This window comes from Miniopterus schreibersii, assembly GCF_964146895.1.
Source record: "Miniopterus schreibersii genome assembly, chromosome: 1".
NCBI classification, from domain to species: domain Eukaryota; kingdom Metazoa; phylum Chordata; class Mammalia; order Chiroptera; family Miniopteridae; genus Miniopterus; species Miniopterus schreibersii.
In genome coordinates this window covers 182,770,624-182,788,731 of record NC_138101.1, presented here as the reverse complement: position 1 = coordinate 182,788,731, position 18,108 = coordinate 182,770,624, and the positions used below count along the sequence as shown (strand labels likewise).

General features: G+C 44.9%; 1 protein-coding gene across 3 annotated transcripts in view; it reads right to left on the bottom strand.

Moving 5' to 3' along the window:
• FLVCR2 (FLVCR choline and putative heme transporter 2) overlaps positions 1-18,108 on the bottom strand; it is a 56,215-nt gene that overhangs the window by 36,614 nt on the left and 1,493 nt on the right. The window lies entirely within an intron of this gene.

The window sequence follows — 18,108 nt, the reverse complement described above, 5'->3', positions numbered from 1 at the left end:
ACTTTCTTGGCTGCAAACTCCTGTTCGTGTTCCACCGGGCTTTGATGTGTGCAGCCAAATAGACCCATTTGGTCTGGTAACAATGGCAAGGGGCCTGTGTGGGTTATTTGCAAGGGACAGAGACCTGGTGCAGGGTGGGGGCACCCTAGTGAAGGTCATGGATTTTTGTGGAGGAGCATGAGAATTCAGGGCTAGCCATTGCTGGGACAGATAATATGGTAACTACCCTCAACCCTAAAGAGAGATTAGAAGAACTCTGGGGAGAGAAAACGCAGCATCTTCACAAGGACTATGTGAGCCCCACCTGTCCCGTTTGCTACCAGTGATCACTGACACTTGTGCGGTAAGGCCAGGACCACCAGGCCCTTAGAACACCTCTCACTCCCAGACCCTATCTCCTGATGGCCGGGACTGAATCAGTTCTGTGCTGTGCCACCACTTCCATTTTTCCTGCAGGAAGGGAGGAGCCATCCTGGGCACATACTGACTGAATTGCTGCTTTGTGCCAACCCTTGGCAAAAGGCCCTTCTTGGAATCAAAAGGAATCAGAATGCTCTGCAGGACTCCTGGAGCCACTGCATGGCTCAGCTCATAGGGAGCAGGTCAGCAGCGATGCTCTGGAGCCCAGCAGCTCTAGGAGAGGCTCCTACAGCCAGAATGACCAGAGCTGATTCTGAAACAAAGAGCTGACTATAAAGATAAGAATGCTGAGTCCCATAAATGGAGGGTGTGGTCCCTAACCCAAGGTTGTACTTCACCAGATAGATAGGAATGATTTGTGTATAGGGAAGCTCTTTCATTCTCTGAGTGTCATGGGGCAGTCTAGAGTCCTTTTTTTAAGGGCACTTAAAAGCTAATATTACACAGTATTTCAATTTTCCAGGCACCACACATCCAGCATATAATCAGAGCCTCAAAACCACCCAGTGAGTTAATAGCAGGATGCCCAAAGTTTAGATGAGGCAACAGAGCCCCAGGAGGGCATGATGGTTTCTCCACTTCATAGCTGAGTTTAAACAGCTTGCTGAAATCACAGAGTTTATCTGTGGTGACATAAACAGAGGGATTTCTGATGTCCCCATTTCTAGCCCTGCTCTCTTCCCACAGAACCTTGCTGAGCCACAAGGCACTGAGAAGATACATGTCCCAGGAGGACATGGTCTGAGACCCAGGAATGATTCAGGGTCTAAGGGGACTGCGGACAAAAAAGGGCTCTGCAATAAATCTGATCCAAAGTAACCTCACAGGGTACATCTGATCATAAATACTAAAAGGTCAAGTCATAGTAGGTAGTCATGACAATACCTATAAAAGGTTTATCTTTGCCTGAAGCAAGCCCAGAGGTTTATCTCTGCATGATCTTCCCAGGCTCCACCCCTAGCTCAGCCAGCCCCTACCAGCTGTTGCTCTCCCCTAGAACAGGCTTCGAAGGCTTTGGAAGGGAGGGAGTAGGTGGGGGGATTTTCTCAGGGCAACCAGTTACGCACAGAAGGTGAGAAAGAGTAGTAAGGGAGTTGGATCAAGCTGCATTCTGCTCCTCCCCGCACCCCCACCCCCCTGAGGTCATGGCAAGCACAAAAGTTGCTCTGGAATCTTCCTTCGGCAATGAGAAAATAATGTCCGAAAGATAAAGTGTAAAACCAGAACCCCAGTCATCCATCTTTCCAACCAAATGTTCTCAGCCCCTACTGTGTGCCAGGAATGGCCTCTTCTGGCATCTGTTCTAGCAGTAAGGTGTTGGGAGGGCTGACCTCTATCTAGAAGGGTGGTGACCTGACCTCAACCTAACTCACCAGCAGAAAGAGTGGACAGGTGGGTCTGCTTAAGTTCCCAAAGTATGACACGTGGGAGAAAGATCAGTGAGCACAACATTCTAGGGGTAGCAGCTTAGATGAAAGAAAGTAGCTGATTCTAGAGACAGAAAAAATGCGTCAGTGCCCAAGTTTGGCAGGTAGAGAGAGTACAGAATTGGATTCAGTAAATGTTTGTGGAGGGCTTATTTGGTTTCAGGAGCTTTAACTTACAGACTTCCTCATCTAACTTTGGTGGCAGCCTGTGAGGCAGGCTTTTTATTTTAATTTTTTTAATTGACTTTAGAGAGAAAGAGAGGAAAGGAGAGAGAGAGAGAGAAACATTGATTGTTGTTCCATTTCTTTACGCAGTCATTGGTTGATTCTTGTATGTGCCCTGACCAGGGATCGAGCCGGCAACCTTGGTGTATTGAGACGACGCTCTAACCAACTGAGCTACCCAGCCAGGGCCAGGCTTTCTTGTTACAGATAAGCTGATGCCCCAAGAGGGCAGGTGTCCTGCTGGAGAGGCCAAACACAGCTGCCAGCAGAGCCAGGTTCCATGGCTCCCACACTGGCATTCTCAGACCTACGTGGGCATCAGAATCACCTGGGGGAGAACCAAAACCACAGGTTCCTGAGCCCCACCCCAGAGAGGCTAATTCCTTGGGTCTGCCCTTGTGCCCAGGAATCTGCATTTTTAACAAACACTATGTGATTCTGGTGCTGGAAGTTCATAGACCGACTGCACTTAAAAACTGATTACTGCCCCAAGGAGAGAAATCGAGAGACAATTTTCAGCAGCTGCTTTCCCAGCGTGTCCTAGGTAGGGAAGGTATGAGAGAAGTGCGTGCTCCTGCCTACATCCTCAGTAGAGAAGAAGTGGTCCTCTGAGTGAGCTCACTATGTGGCTCCACAAAGCTCTCCAGCACCAAACAGGAAGCCCAGGGCAAAGGTCTGAGGGGGTACAGACAGCTTGAGGGACAGCCACCATCCAAACAGCCCGTTGGAACGGGCCTTTGACAGGATGACCCAAGGCTGCTCACTTAATACAGCTCTGAATAGATGGACAGAACAAATGGCCTTGTGCACAGAGAGCTGCTCCAGAGCAACTGAAGGACACCCAACTATGTTAACAGTAATTTGGGTGGAAATCAGGAATTCTAGGGGAGAAGAGAGGGGAAAAAGGGGGAAAACCTAACCCCTGATCTTGCTCCAACTTCTGTGCCCCTCCCTTCTGGAGTGGCGGTGCTGTCCAATTAAAAGTGGTCTCCTGGAGCTGAAAGGGACTGTGCTCACCTCCTCTCTAGAGAAGAAATCAGATGGGATGGGAGCCAAAGCAAACACTGCTCCACAGAGAGGTTCTGAGACACACTGTTTACTTCCAAGAAGTTAGTAAGCAAGTGAAATAAATCCAGCCCTACCTCCCATCTCCCCCTTCCGCAAACATAGATGGCCCTGCTGCTATGGGCCCTCATGCTGGCTCAAGGCCTCATCTCGAATTGTGTCTGTGGGGTGGGGGTTGGGGGAGGTGGCTGAGCTAAGGTTTTTTGCACTGCATAAAAAAGAAAAGATGCCATAATGAGCTCAGAAAGTAGAAGAGTCCCGGTGGGGCGTCAGAGCCTACAGGTTGCCCTCCCGCCTCTGAATGACTGAGCAAAGAGAAAGGTCCTTTGTCCTGCAGAATCAAGGGGAGATGTTCCATTGGGTTAAGTCTGGGAATGGTGCTGGACAGAAGTCAGGAGACAGAGAATGAAAAGAGAGGAAACACCAGCTTTCACCTTCTGCTACAGTTCATCATCGCGGATGGGCTTCCACCCTCACCATCATCCTGCAACCCACTTGAGGCTGTTTGATGTTGGCAGGTGGGAGGGGAGCGGGGAGGAGCTGAAGTCTAGGGAAGGACATCCTGTTAAGAGCATTGCTGGAAACAGATCAAGAACCAGGCACGGGAAAACAGCTGTGTCTACCTGATAAGCCTGGGCGCCCCACTTCCTTCAGTACAGCCTTTAGATGTGTGGGGGTTGGGGTTGGTCTAGTATCTGTGTCATCCCAGAGACCCCAAAGTCTTCACCATAGACAACAGGTCTCATCAACCACACACTTGGAAACTAACACCATCTCCTAGCACCTGCAAACTTTTGGTTGAGCAGCTCTCAAGAGGGACAAGTTCCCATCAGGATACTGCCTGGAGACTTCCTGGGATGGCCCACCCTGCCCTATTCACCCAACATCTGGTCACTTCACTCCTTAAGAGCTGGCTATTACTATCACCCCCTCAGGGGAGCCCCACTGCACACACTGAGTGTACCCTCCCACATGCTGTGACCTCTTAGTGCCCTGTGCACAGATATCCTTGAGCAGCTAGCTGTTGGCCTCTCGTAGATCGGGAATCCCTGCAGACAGGAGCCAACTATCTCTACTGGTGATAGTGCTGACAGCATCTGTTCTTCATTTACCATTTCTTGTCTGATAAACTCTGCTAGCTAAGGGCCCTCCACTTATTGTCTCATTTAATCCTCTCCTTTGTAATATTATCTCTATGTTACAAAAGAAGTCAAAACTTAGAAAAGATGCCCAGCTGGAAGTGGCTCAGTTGGTTGAGGGTCATCCTGAGCACCGAAAGGTTACCGGTTTGCCTGTTCAATTCCTGGTCAGGGCACATACCTGGGTTGTGGGTTTGAAGGCAACCAGTCGATGTTTCTCTCTCACAGTGATGTTTCTTTCTCTCTCCCTTCCTCTCTCTAAGCATGTTCTCAGATGAGGATTTTTTTTAAAAAGAAAAAAAACTTAGAAAGACACTTGTCCGAGAGTACACAGCAGAGCTAAAGATGATATTTTCAACCATCATGGATCTGGCATAGTCAAAGCACATAGTTAGGACTCAATAGTTCTTTTTCACTGAAAGAATAACATTGAGTCATAATCCTTTCCTCTAGCCACCTGAGCTCTCAGTTAACTGATTGTCACTTTAATTCCTTTTGGGACATGGAAACCTATTTAATAATTTGTCCATCCACTTGTAAGCACCCGTTATGCCCAGAGCCTTGAGATATAGGAGAGATGTATCAAGGTTCCAGCCCCCTGACAAGTACCCCATTCAGTCAGAAGAGGAGCTGCAGGAGGAAGGAAAGATGACAGAAAAGATAAAGAGGGGGAAATACAAACCACCAGAAAACAAAGGCTAGTACCCAGGAAATTCAGCAAGCAGAGACTGAGGAGGCGATGGCAGGAGGCGAGCAGCAGCCAGCCAGAAGGGAAAACCTCATAATCAGTGCAGGACTTGGGGGTGCTTTGGGGAGGTGCGGTTGGTGGTGATAGTAAAATATACAACAGTATAAAATTTGCCATTCTGACCATTTTTGACTGTACAGTTCAGCGGTATTAAGTACATTTACATTATTGAGCAACCATCCCCTCCATCTCCAAAACATTTTTCATTTTCCTAAACTGACTAATTCTCCATTCTTTTTTCCCCTGCCCCTGGCAACCACCAGTCTACTTTCTGTCTCTATGAATTTGACTATTGTAAGTACCTGTGGTACAAAAAAATATATATTTGGTCTTTGTCACAGTTCCTGGCACAGAACTCTAAAATTAATGTTTGGAATTTCTTGAGCAACTGAAGTGTCTTTTGTTATTCACAAGGAGCCCCTCTCCATCGCATCTGAATTTAAGCTAATGGGTCACCAGAAGACCTAGTGATTAGAGTTTGGGAACTTTCAATCACACCCTCCCCCGACCTCTGAGGAGGAGAAAGGAGCTGAAAATTAAGCTCTGTAAGAACTCTTGAGATATTAAAGATGGTGGAGGACTGAGCTACCCTGACACTCTCCTGGGACCAAACTGGAATTACAACTAAAATATAGAAAAACCATCCTGAATAATCAACTGCAACTGAAGACGATCTGGAAAACACCCTCATAACCCAGGAGGAAAAGTGGAGACAGCATAGAGACTGGTAGGAAGTGCAAGAAGGCTGGCCGGGCTCCCACAGGCAGCAGCTGAAGGTCCAGAGGGAGATCTCAGCTGTGGGCGGTTCCCACTGAGGACTCTGGGGCCTAAACCCTAAACTGGGCTTCCCAGCCAAGAGCACCAGAACTGAGAAAGGTGCCCACATAACATCTGGCTGTGAAAAGCAGCCGGGTTTCCATCTGCCAGGGAGAGACGGCTGGAAATGCAGGCACCCTCTTAAAAGGGCCAATGCACAGAGTTCGTGCGCAGCCACTCACCTTGGGCTCCAGCAGAGGGAGGGCAGAGGGGACTGGAGCTGTGTGAGGAGAATCTAGGGTTGTGGGCCCTGGAGACAGAGCTCAGAGGGCACCCCTCTGGATTCCTGTGCCAAGTCATTCCCCCATACTGCAGAGGCAGACATTTACCTTCTAAGCAGCTTCTGCCTGAGGGGGAAGCAATTGCCTCACCCTGCTGGAAAACCTCTAGCCCTACCCCTGTGGAGTTTCTACAGCCTGAGGCTGATTAAGAGAATCAGATTGCAGGCAGAGGCAAACTTCAGAGTGCTTTGAGTCTTTGCCTGATCTGCTTCTGGACCTAGGCCTTGGAAAAGCAGACTTTGGTGTGCATCTTGATCCTGTCCAAATCCTCAACAGAGGGGACTTCAAACTGTGGGTTGCTGATAGCTCCAAACAGGGTACTCAAGGCCAGTCACAAACAGCGTCTGACATTGGCCTGCACCAGAGACCATCCAAAAAGGCTGAGAGTCCTAGCAGGCCTACCTAATACACAGAAACAACCCAAATAGGCATCCAAAACAGGGAGACAAAAACAAGCACCAAACGAAAAAACAAGAGAAGTCTCCAGAAAAAGAGCTAAATGAAATGAAGATAAGCAACCTATCAGATATAGAGTTCAGAATACTGATTGTAAGGATGCTCAACAGCATGAAAAAAAATATGGAAACTATGAAGGAAAATAAGAATGACATAGCAGAAATAAAGAATGCATTGGAAGGAATAAACAAGAGATTAGAGGAAGCTGAGGATTGGATCAGCGAATTAGAAGATAGGTTAGAAAATTATCACTCAATCAGAGATCCAAAAAGAAAAACAACTAAAAAACAAGAGGACAGCCTAAGGGAGCTGTGGGACAACATGAAACATAACAATTTTTGCGTCACAGGAGTGCCAGAGGAGGTAGAAAATAAGCAAGGGTTAGACAACCTGTTTGAACAAATAATGGCAGAAAACTTCCCTAACCTGGTCAAGGAAAAAGTCACACAAGTTCAGGAGGCACAGAGAGTTCCAAGCAAGAAGAATCCAAAGAAGCCCATGCCTGGACACATCATAATTAAAATGCCAAAAATTCAAGACACAGAGGGAATATTAAAGGCAGCAAGAGAAAAGCAATCTGTTACCTACAAAGAAGCTCCCATAAGGCTGTCAGCTGACTTCTCATCAGAAACTCTACAGGCCAGAAGGGAATGGCATGAAGTATTCAAGGTAATGCAAAACAAGGATCTGAAACCAAAACTTACTGTATCAAGCAAGACTACCCTTCAAAATAGATGGTGAAATAAAGAGCTTCCCAGACAAAAAAAAAAGGCTAAAGGAATTTATCACCACCAAACTAGCATTGCAGGAAATGTTAAAGGGACTGTTGTAATTAGAAGTAGAAATAAAAGCATTGCAAGAAATGTTAAAGGGACTGCTGTAATAATAAGAAGAAATAGAGAGAGAAACACAGGCATAACGAATTAAAATGGCAATAAATAAGGACCTATCAATAATAACCTTAAGGACTTTAGGGAGAGGTCAACAGCAATACAGTCATATTCATGGACTTGAACACCCCACTGACTTCACTGGATAGATCTTCCAGACAAAAAGTCAACACAGAAACAGTGACTAAATGGCACACTAGATCAGATGGATTTAACTGATATTTACAGAACATTTCACCCCAAAGATGCAGAGTATACATTCCTCTCAAGTGCACATGGGTCATTCTCAAAGCCAGACCACATGTTAGGACACAAAACCAGTCTCTACAAGTTCAAGAAGATTGAAATCATATCAAGCATCTCAGATCACAAGAACATAAAATTAGAAATCAACTACAATAAAAACACTCAAAAACACATGGAGGCTAAATAATATGCTATTAAACAATAAGTGGGTTCCAATAAGATCAAGAAATAAATCAAAAAACTTCCTGGAAACAAATGAAAATGAACACACAATAACTCAAAATTTATGGGACACAGAGAATGCAGTCCTAAAAGGGAAGTTTATAACACTGCAGGCCTACCTCAAAAAGCAAGAAAAATTTTTAGTAAACTATCTAACCCTACAACTTAAAGAATTAGAAAGCTCCCCTGTAAAGCTGTCTGGACCAGGGCTTTTGTTTGCTGGGAGTTTTTTTATTGCTGCTTCGATTTCATCAGTTGTTATTGGCCTATTCAGGTTTTCTGATTCTCCCTGATTCAGTTTTACATGATCTCACTCATATGTGGAATCTAATAAACAAAATAGACTGAGGAACAAAACAGATCCAGAGACATAGAAGCATGGAACAGACTGAGGAATCTCAATGGGAAGGCGGGGATAGGGGAGTGGGTGGGGAGAGATTAACCAAAGAACTTATATGCATATATACAAAACCCATGGACACAGACAATAGTGTGGTGAAGGCCTGGGGGAGCAGGAAGATGAGGGGTGGAGGGATCAATGGGGAATTAAGGGGGGGATATCTGTAATACTTTCAACAATAAAGATAAATTTTAAAAAGAACAAAAAACAAATAAAAAGCTCTTGAACAAGGAAATTCAGTGAGCTCTCAGATTGGTGAACACATCACATCAAAGTACTGGGAGGGTGGTGCCCGAGCGAGGGCATGGAAGCTTGTGTTTGTCCCCCATACCTTGCCCTGTATCTGCTCCATCTGGCTGTTCCTGAGTTGTATCCTTTATAACAAACCAGTAAATGTAAGGGAAGTGTTTACCTGAGTTCTGTGAGCCATTTTATCAAATTATAGAACCTAAGTAGGGGTCATGGGAATCCCCAAGTTAGAGTCAGTCAGTGAGAAGTAGAGGTGGCTCCCAGAATTTGCAAATGTTATCTTATGCAGAGGCAGTTTTATGTAACTAAGCTCTTAACTTGTGGGGTCTGCACTAACTCTGAGTAGTTAGTGTTAGAACTGAACTGAATTGTGGGACTGAGAATTGTCAGAAAAAAAGATATCTCAATACTTCACATAAGTGCAATTATACAGTCCTTTGTCCTTTTGTGACTGGCTTATTTCACTAAGCATAATGTCTTCAAGATTCATCCATGTGTAGCCTGTGTCTGGATTTCCTTTCTTTTTTTAGGCTAAATAACATTCCATTGTATGTATATAACACATTTTGTTTATCCATTAACACACAGATGGACCCTTGGGTTGCTTCCACCTTTTGGCTCTTGTGAATAATGCTGCTGTGAACATGCTGTGCAAACATCTGTTCAAGTTCCTGCTCTCAGTTCTTTTGGGTCTACCTTCTGTACCTTCGGCTTAATTTTGCTGTAAACCTAAAACTGCTCTAAAAAAATAGTCTATTTTTTAAAAAAGTCTGTCACCCAGGCTGAGTGGCTCAGTTGGTTGGAGCATCATCCAATACACCCAAAAAGTTGTGGGTTCGATTCCTGGTCAGGGCGCCTACAAGAGGCAACCGATCAATGTTTCTCTCTCACATTGATGTTCCCCTCCCCCGCCAATCTTCTCTCTCTAAAATCAATAAGCATATCCTCAGGTGAGAGTTGAAAAAAAAGACTGTCCTTTTCCTATTGAATGGTTTTGGCATCCTTGTTGGAAATCATTCAATTATATATGTGAGGGTTTATTTCTGGGCCTCCTATTCCACTGAACTGTATGTTTGTCTTTATGCCAATATCTTGCTGTAATCATTATTGTAGCTTTGTTATTAGTTTTGAAATCAAGAAGTGTGAGACCTCCAACTTTGTTGTTCTTTTCCAGGACTGTTTTGGTTATTAGTGTCACTTGAACTTCCTCATGATTTTTAGGATGCATTGTTCTATTTCTGTGAAAAACATCATTGGAATTTTGATGGGGATTGCATTGAGTCTGCAGATTGCTTAGGGTAGTATTGACATCTTAACAATATTAAGTCTTCTGATCCATGAACACAGGATGTCTTTCCATTTATTTAGGTCTTTAATTTCTTTCTGCAACATTTTCTAGTTTTCAGTGTACAAGTCCTTGGTTAAATTTATTCCTAAGTATTTTTTTGATGCTATTATAAATGGAATTGTTTTCTTAATTTCCTTTTTGGATTGTTCATTGTTAGTGTATAGAAATACAGTTGGGTTGAAACACTACAAGTCTGGTTTGCAGAAGGGAACTGGGGATTCAGAGGCACAGCATAGGGAAAGGAGGAGGGTGGGGGTGAGTAAAAAGGCCATGAAGTTTCCTGCCCTTTTGTATGTGGTTTTTTTTTCTCGGTTGGGCATTTCCTTGGTTGCTGCAGATCTCTGACTGATTTCCAGGGCTCCAATAAAGAAGTTATTTTAGCCAGTCTCCAATTTATTTAATGTTTCTGTGGGGAGTGAGGCTCTGGAGCTTCCCAGTACAGCATAGCATAAGGCTTAGTCCCCAAGCAGTGTATTTCATGGAGATGATTAAGGAGCTAGACTGGTCAGAACTGAGAGACAAGGCCGAGAGGGAACAAGAGACAGACTAGATAGGAACGGGGAGAGAGCGGGAGCCCTAGAAAGCTAAATTGAAAACTTAGACTTGATTCCATGGAATTAGAAAGCACCTGCAACAGTGCCTGGCAGAGAAACAAAGCTAAGGCAGTCAGGCCAACCCCAGCTTCCTCCAGTGCAGAGTTGAAATTCAAAGAAACAAAAGGATTAGGAGCATCTGCACTGGTTTCACCTCACATTCCATCAGGGATTTCCCCTCCTCTACCGCCACCCAGGGTTTCCAGTACATTTTCAGAACCTTAAGTGAATCAGAATGATAGGCCCCCAACCCCAGCCCAGCTTTTCCCAGAGGCAGGATATTAAAAAGCTAGGAAAATTCCTTGGCAAGTGGAATGGGGAAACTGAGACAGATAGTTGAACAAATTAATGGAGCAATTTACAGTCAGATACAGAAAATCACCAAGGCTGAAAGCCCCAGGTACCTAGCAAAAAGCAACACTGGTACAGAACCTCAGGGTGGCCTTTCCTCCTCCGGAATATCGCTGGTCATGTGGTTCAGACCCTCTCCTGACCTCTCCTCCCTAGAGATAAACTCTAGGCCTCAGCTGTATTTCAACGCCAGGCCCAGAAAAGCAGCAAAACCAGGTGGGTGATGCCAGCTGGAATGACTAATGACCCCCTGCTCTGGTGTTGACCAATCATTTGAGACCAGGACTCTGAAAGAGCATAACTGGAAGAGCTGAAGAATACTCTACTGAGATCTCCCCTAAGACTTCCCCTAAACTCCCAGCCTTCAAAACCTCTCAAAACAAAGGACCCAGCACTCACTTTCCCTCTCTCTCCTTCCCTCCCAGGAGCACACCCAAGCCTTTCCCTTCCCCTTCTTCCTCCCCACAGGCAGGAATCTCTAAGGGTCCCCAGGAGACTTGCAACTAGGGGAGCAATGGGCAGCGGCAGCTCATTTCGGGCTAACCCCATGAACCTGTTTCCAAGGCCCCCTTTTCTCTGACTCTCCAGTGAGCTGACAGCAGCCCCATCTTGCCTCATTTCTTTCCTATAACATTACTTGAGAGCCAAAGCAGCCCCACCTAGGATCTCCTGTTATTTCTTCTTTAATAAGCCCTTCATTGTTTCACTATTGGCAGCTTTAATAAACGTAAACTCAGTCACCTGGACTCATGTTGTGAAATCTTCCCTTCATGATGTCAAGAACCAACACACTACCCCGAGGCAGACGGGCTCAGAGCTAGGTCCCTGTTCAGTAACATCCCCTCAATCTGAAGGGTAAGTAGCTGAGTTCCCAAATGCTTCCGCCTGGACACAGGACCCAGCATACAGCAAACACATAATAAATCAGCGCTGACAAGAACAGGGCTCCAAGCAGGAGGAGCCTGCCCATGGCCTGCAGGTCCTCTCTCCTGGTGATTTCAAAAAGTCTGATCACTAGCCTAACCTGGGAGGCCAGTTGAAAATACAGGAGTCTGGGCCCCTCCCCTAGAGAGTCTGGTTAAGGGAAGCCCAGCATCTGTATTTTACCCAGGCCCATGGGTAAGGCAAATGATCACCATTTTCAGGAAGCACTTGTCTCTTGTTTCCTCCCCAGAGTTGCTAACCTCTGAACTCATTTCGATGTAAAAGAGAAACACTGATCAGCTGCCTCCCGCGTGTGCCCCAACTGGGGATGAAACCCGCAACCTTTTGGTGCATGGGACAACACTCCAGCCGAGTGAGCCACACTGGCCAGGGCCTGAAAGTCAGTTTCACATTACCCTACCCAGAAGTCTCAGATGGGGCAGTTTTATCTGACCCACAGTTTCAAAACAGAATTTTTTTTAAGTTCTGAATTAGTTATCAGCATTTAAAACAGATTTCATAAGCCAGACACAGAAAGCCAAACAGTATATGAATCCTACAGTAGGATTCTACGAGGTACCTAGAATAGGCAAATTCATAGAGACAGAAAGTAGAAAGAAGTAACCAGGGGCTAGAGGGGGCGGCGAGGGAAGAATTATTGTTTAATGGGTACCTAGATGCTGAGGGTAATGAAAAAGTTTGGGGTACAGCCCTGGCCAGGTGGCTCAGCTAGTTGGAGTGTCATCCTGTACACTAAAAGGTTGAAGGTTTGATTCCTGGTCAGGGCAAATACCTAGGCTTCGGGTTCGATTCCTGGTCAGGATACATACAGGAGGCAACTGATAGATGTTTCTCTCTCACATCAATGTTTCTCTGTCTCTCTCTCTCTTAAAAAAAAAAAAAAATCAATTAAAAAAACATATCGAGTGAGAATTAAAAAAAGAAAAAAAGTTTGGGGTATAAATGGTTAATGCTTACACACCATTGTGAATTTATTTAATGCCACTGAATTGTAGACTTATGAATGGCTAAAATGATCAATATTATGTTACATATATTTTATCACAATTTAAAAAACAGATTTCACATAAAAATCTGGATTTCTGGTTTCTCTTTAAAGAAAAACAAGAGAAGATCTGACAACACTGGGTCATGCTCTGTACGTCAGTGGCTGGCGAGAGCTGAAGCAGCTGCTGTCTTTTTATGAGACGTGCTATCGTGTTTGCTGCAACCTCACCCCGCTCTAATGCCACTTTTCCTGTGTCACGTTTACATGACCTGGCGCCCACGAGTATTTGAGGGTCCTGCTCATTCCCGTTTTGGTCGCTACGGCCTTGTTCTGCTCTCCCGGCCCCCGCCTGTTTCTCTCCCCTGGTGCACGGGGAGGCCGAAAGCGGCCAGCCGTGTGGGCAGGCGTTCTGTGTGCCTCAACATCAGTGGAAGGGAAAAGAGTTTGCCTTCACCTCCCTCAACTTCACTCGGACCCTGAAAGAAAGGCCTCTGACATCAGAGGATCCAGAACGACAAGCCGAGAGTTTAAGACACCCTAATGGCATGATTTTGGAAGACGAGGCTGACCACCCGCTTCATGACCCTGACTCTTGAGTCAGTCTCGGAAACACTCAGCCCCTCTAGGCGACACCACACGATCAGCCAGTCCAGCAAACACAGCCTCCTCAAGGCCACGGCCAGTTCCCTGGAGCCCATCTTTATCTGTTAGAAGCTGATTTCCAACTGCTTGACACGCGACGGGGTTCAGAACACGCTACCCCTGAAATATGGCATCTTGGCATATTGGATAGTTTAAGCTGAAGGAGTTCGAGAAAACAGCAGAAGCGGAAAGGTTACTTTCTGATCTTCTCCCCCTCCTTGTTCTTCCTCCCTGAAACAGGTTCCTCCCCAAAACCCTCCCGTGACAGGTGCCCTCCCTAGACCCGGAGGAAGGGAGCATCCTTCCATCTGAAGACAAAGGGACGGCTGCCAAGAACCAGGACACACAGGCCTTGCTCAGTTTCCCCTAGTTTACTATAATTCCCTCATACTCCTAACCTGTCATATTCCACCCTGCCTCAAACATGGCGTGAAAATACACAGGTTTAACTGTTTCTCCATTTTCTTATGAAGGCTCCCATGTCACATAACACTTAAATAAATTTGGATGATTTTCTGTTAATATGACTTTGTCGGTTTAATTTTTAGACCCAGTCAGGGGCCCTAAGAGGGTTAAGGAAAACTTTTTCTCTCCTACAAATAGCATCATTGTTCTAGACCTGTGTGGTCCAACCTGCCTATAACACATCCCATCACTTGCCGGGTCTGTAAGAGTAAAAAACATGCCGATTTCTGAAGGCCCAGTATGAAAAAAAAAAGAATGTAAAATAGCTTCTCAGTAATATTATATTGATTACATGTTGAAATAATACTTTGGAAATATTGAGTTAAATAAAATATGGTACTAAAACTAATTTTACCTATCTTTAAAATTTTTTAAATTTACATTCTATATATTTTTAATGTGGCTACTAAAAAACTTAGTTATACATGTGGCTCGCATTGGTGGCTTGCCTTATATTTCTATGGGATAGCGCTATTTTCCACAGCCCAGCCAGGTGTGGCTTCTACAGAACTAATATTGTAAGGTAACTATTTTTCTTACATGGAAAGCAAACCGATTCTCTCCTACTGGGAGGCGCTGCTCTGAGCAGCCCAAGAGTCCTTGAAGAAGTCCCTTCCCTTCTGGGTGCTGTGGGCTTCTCACGGGGCCTAGAGCTGACCTGGGATTTCTTTCAGCTGCCACACCTCCCTCCTCCGCCACCAAGCTACCACCAGACTCTAACACCAGCTTTCTTCCAACCCTGCACAATAACAATGTGTCCACATCACTAAAACCCCACACAGATCATTTTCCCTTGAAGCAGTGGAACAAGTGTTGCTAAAACAAATGCCAGTCTGTTACCACCTGTTCAACTGCAAGAGCCTCCGCTGCAGCTCAGCTCAGGATTTACTGGTTTCTTCTTCCCAGAGACGCAAAGCCACCTTCTTGTGCCCCTTCACCAAGTTCAAAGCAGCAGAGCAGCAGCACCAGCCCTTTAGCAGTTTGCAAAGGGGGGTGTGGGGGCCCGTAATGCTAATGCTGGATGCTGGGAACTTCAGGAGACAGGAGCTAGGCTCTCAAATTCTAGAGGAAACTGCTGGACACTTTTTCACCAACAACCACCCTTGAGACACAAGGGGCAAAATTCTACCTCAGAATCTTGCCTTTTTTTTTTTTTTTAATCCTCACCTGAGGGCATTTTTTCCATTGCTTTTCAGAGAGAGTGTGGGAGAGAGAGAAACATCGATATGAAAGAGACATAGATTGGCTGCCTCCTGCACGCACCCTGACGAGGGCTGGGATCGAGCCTGCAACCAAGGTATGTGCCCTTGAGCGGAATCAAACCTGAAACTCTTCAGACCGAGGGCCAACACTCTAACCACTGAGCAAAACTGGCTAGGGCTTTTTGGGTTTTTTGTGTGTTTTTTTTTTAAATATGTGCTTTATCCATGTGAATGAAGCCTCAATATTGGCCAATTATCAACATGCACTTTGGAGGTGGAATTGGGTTTGAATCTCCCTTCTGCCATTCAGTTGCTGTAGGATCCTGAATATAGTTGCTCCATTTATCTGTCTCAGGTTCCTCACCAATAACAATGGGGACAATGGTTGTCCCCACAGCGTTGAAAAATTAAATAATGGATTAAAAAGTGCCTCGCACAATATAAGTGTTTCAGAGATATTTAGCTCCTTTCCCCTTCAATTTCCCCATAGCAATTAGGCTAAGAAGACACTAAAAACCTGGTGAAGAACTGAAAATAAATCCTCTATCCTCTGATCAGTTTTGCTTTTTTAAAAATCTGAATCTTGGTGCCTGGTACAATTTCAAAATCTGGTGTGAGAACTCTGCGAAGGCAGATGCTGTGCAGCCCTAGCAGAGCATCTGGCAAAAAGGGGGAGCTGCGTAAAGAGGCTCAGAACAGGCTTCCCCAAAGTGTGCTACTTTGGCCTATGGATTATTTTGAGCTGAAGGCAACTGAGACCCTGCAGATTCAGGAGAAACTTCTGCCCCTCCCTTAATTTCCTAGGAGAAGTTAAATTGGGAGCCTTGTCCATAAGAGTTATTACCAGAAATAACCTGATGACCTACCTATAGCGCAGGGCAAACTTCTCATTACTGTGCATCGCTGTTTATTGTCCTGCCAATGGCCTTCCTTCTGCCTCAAGCCTCAAGGCATCTTACTTTAGTCCTTGCCTGGGGATGTTACCCTCCAATAAAGGAAAAATCCAGTAACGTCAAACCCACCAGCAGCATCACCTTAGAGGATCACCTTAGAGGATCCTTACCTTTCTGTCTCTGAACCTCTCATGTATGTGGGGTCTCTGACTCTTTCATGTATGTGGGATCCCATACGTACATATGTAATTAAATGTGGTTATTTTCTCTTGTTAATCTTTCTCATGTTGATTTAATTAGACCAGCTAAAAGAGCCTAAAAGGGTAGAAGTTTTCTTCCTCCGCCACATAGGTAAAAGCTTGCTGAATGAAGGAGCAAATACTGGATTGAATGCAAGCAGGGGTGGGTGCATATGTGGAGCATATAAGAAGCACTAGAAGAGAGAGATCAGAATGGCCCGGGTACAGGGGTTCTGCTGATCAGTGTGAAGTGTGCAGGTCATGAGGAATTATTCTGCAAAATGACACTGAAAATCCGTTTAACAGCTTTGTGGAGCCTTTCTTCTAAGCAATGAAGCGCAAGGTGCTCTATTAAGATTCTCCTCCACTCAGTCATGCTTTACTCAGAAGGAAAGGTTAAAACACATGCTGAGAACCAAATATTTATCTTGACAGAGGAAGAATAAACAATTTAGTTTTTCCATAATGTTTTGTTTAACTTAGCAAAGTGGGTTGAGGCTTAACAACCAAACCAAATAGATGGCTCCGTGATACAAATATATGCGTCAGAGTGTTTTTAAATGTAAATTTCTTAGCATTTCCTGGCCTTGGTGGGGAGTAGAGGTAAAGAATGAATAATTATTCTTATTAAATTTTCAAGATATTACCTGGTGTCAAGTTCCCTCACAAGTGGGGGAGGAAGGGTCTCAAAACCTATTAGTTTACCCTAAATGGTTAACAAAAGAAGTTCTGGGTTGTCTGATCTCACCTGGCCACCTGAGGGCTTCTCCCAGTTAGTTCTGCCCTCCTCAAATCAAAGGGTTTGGGATTGCAGTGACCTTGTCAGTATCCTGTTCAACTGAAAATAGGGAGATTTATCTCTCCGGAAGCTTGAAAGGTCTTGCCCTTCACCCTCACCCATTGCTTTACCCTCCAATAAAGGAAAAATCCAGTAACGTCAAACCCACCAGCAGGGCTGCAACGAGGATCACCTTAGAGGATAGAGGATTAGTAAATGTCACCTTCAACACCTATTTTTTAGTTTCCCTGAACAAGATCCCTCTTGTTTCATGACCAGACCTCAAATCAATTCAGTCTTCAGAACATTCAGACCCACAGGTGAACGAAAACTGGGTAAAGGACTTTATGTTGCCCGTTTGTGTGCTAAAGAAGGCCTCTCTGTTTGTTTTCATTGATTGCTTACACTGTTACTCAAGTGGCAGGACTTGCTGATTTGGGAAAATTTAGCTCAAGTCAACTTCCTAGTGGTGAAGACGAACAGAATGAAAATTTGCCTTTAGAGAAGTTTTGAAAATTTCTAACCCAAATGAGAAATTTCTAAATGAAAGGTTAAAATTTCTAAATGCAATAACAGGTAAGAGAAATCAGACCTATATAAACTAAGGGTTACTGGTCATTTCTAAATGCATAGCCCTGAGTGTGCTTGGGAAGCAATGAGACCGGGAGGCAGTGATTCACATAGAGAAGAACCCCATATATAATTTGCTTCAAATATTTGGAGAAGACAATCAGATTCATAACACACCCAACTTTCTGGGTTATAACCACATCGAGATGCAAAGAATTCGATGTGCTCCTTCCAAGAAGGAAGGAGAAAGGATTTAAAGACGAGCTTTCCAGGCCTTTCCAAGGATTTTAGTCTTTGGAAACTCAGAGTGAGATTTCTACTCCATCCTGCTTAACTTGGCTTTAAACCCGAGGGGAGGAGTTTGGCATAAAGCATTGTTCCCACTGTCCTGGCTTTAGCTGTGTACAAAAGAAGTCAAGAACAGTGCCAAACTCGACCAGGGCACCACTCTGTGATTCTGTGTAGAACAGGAGATGCTGCACTCTAGGAAAGCTGGTTGGTCAGGCTAAA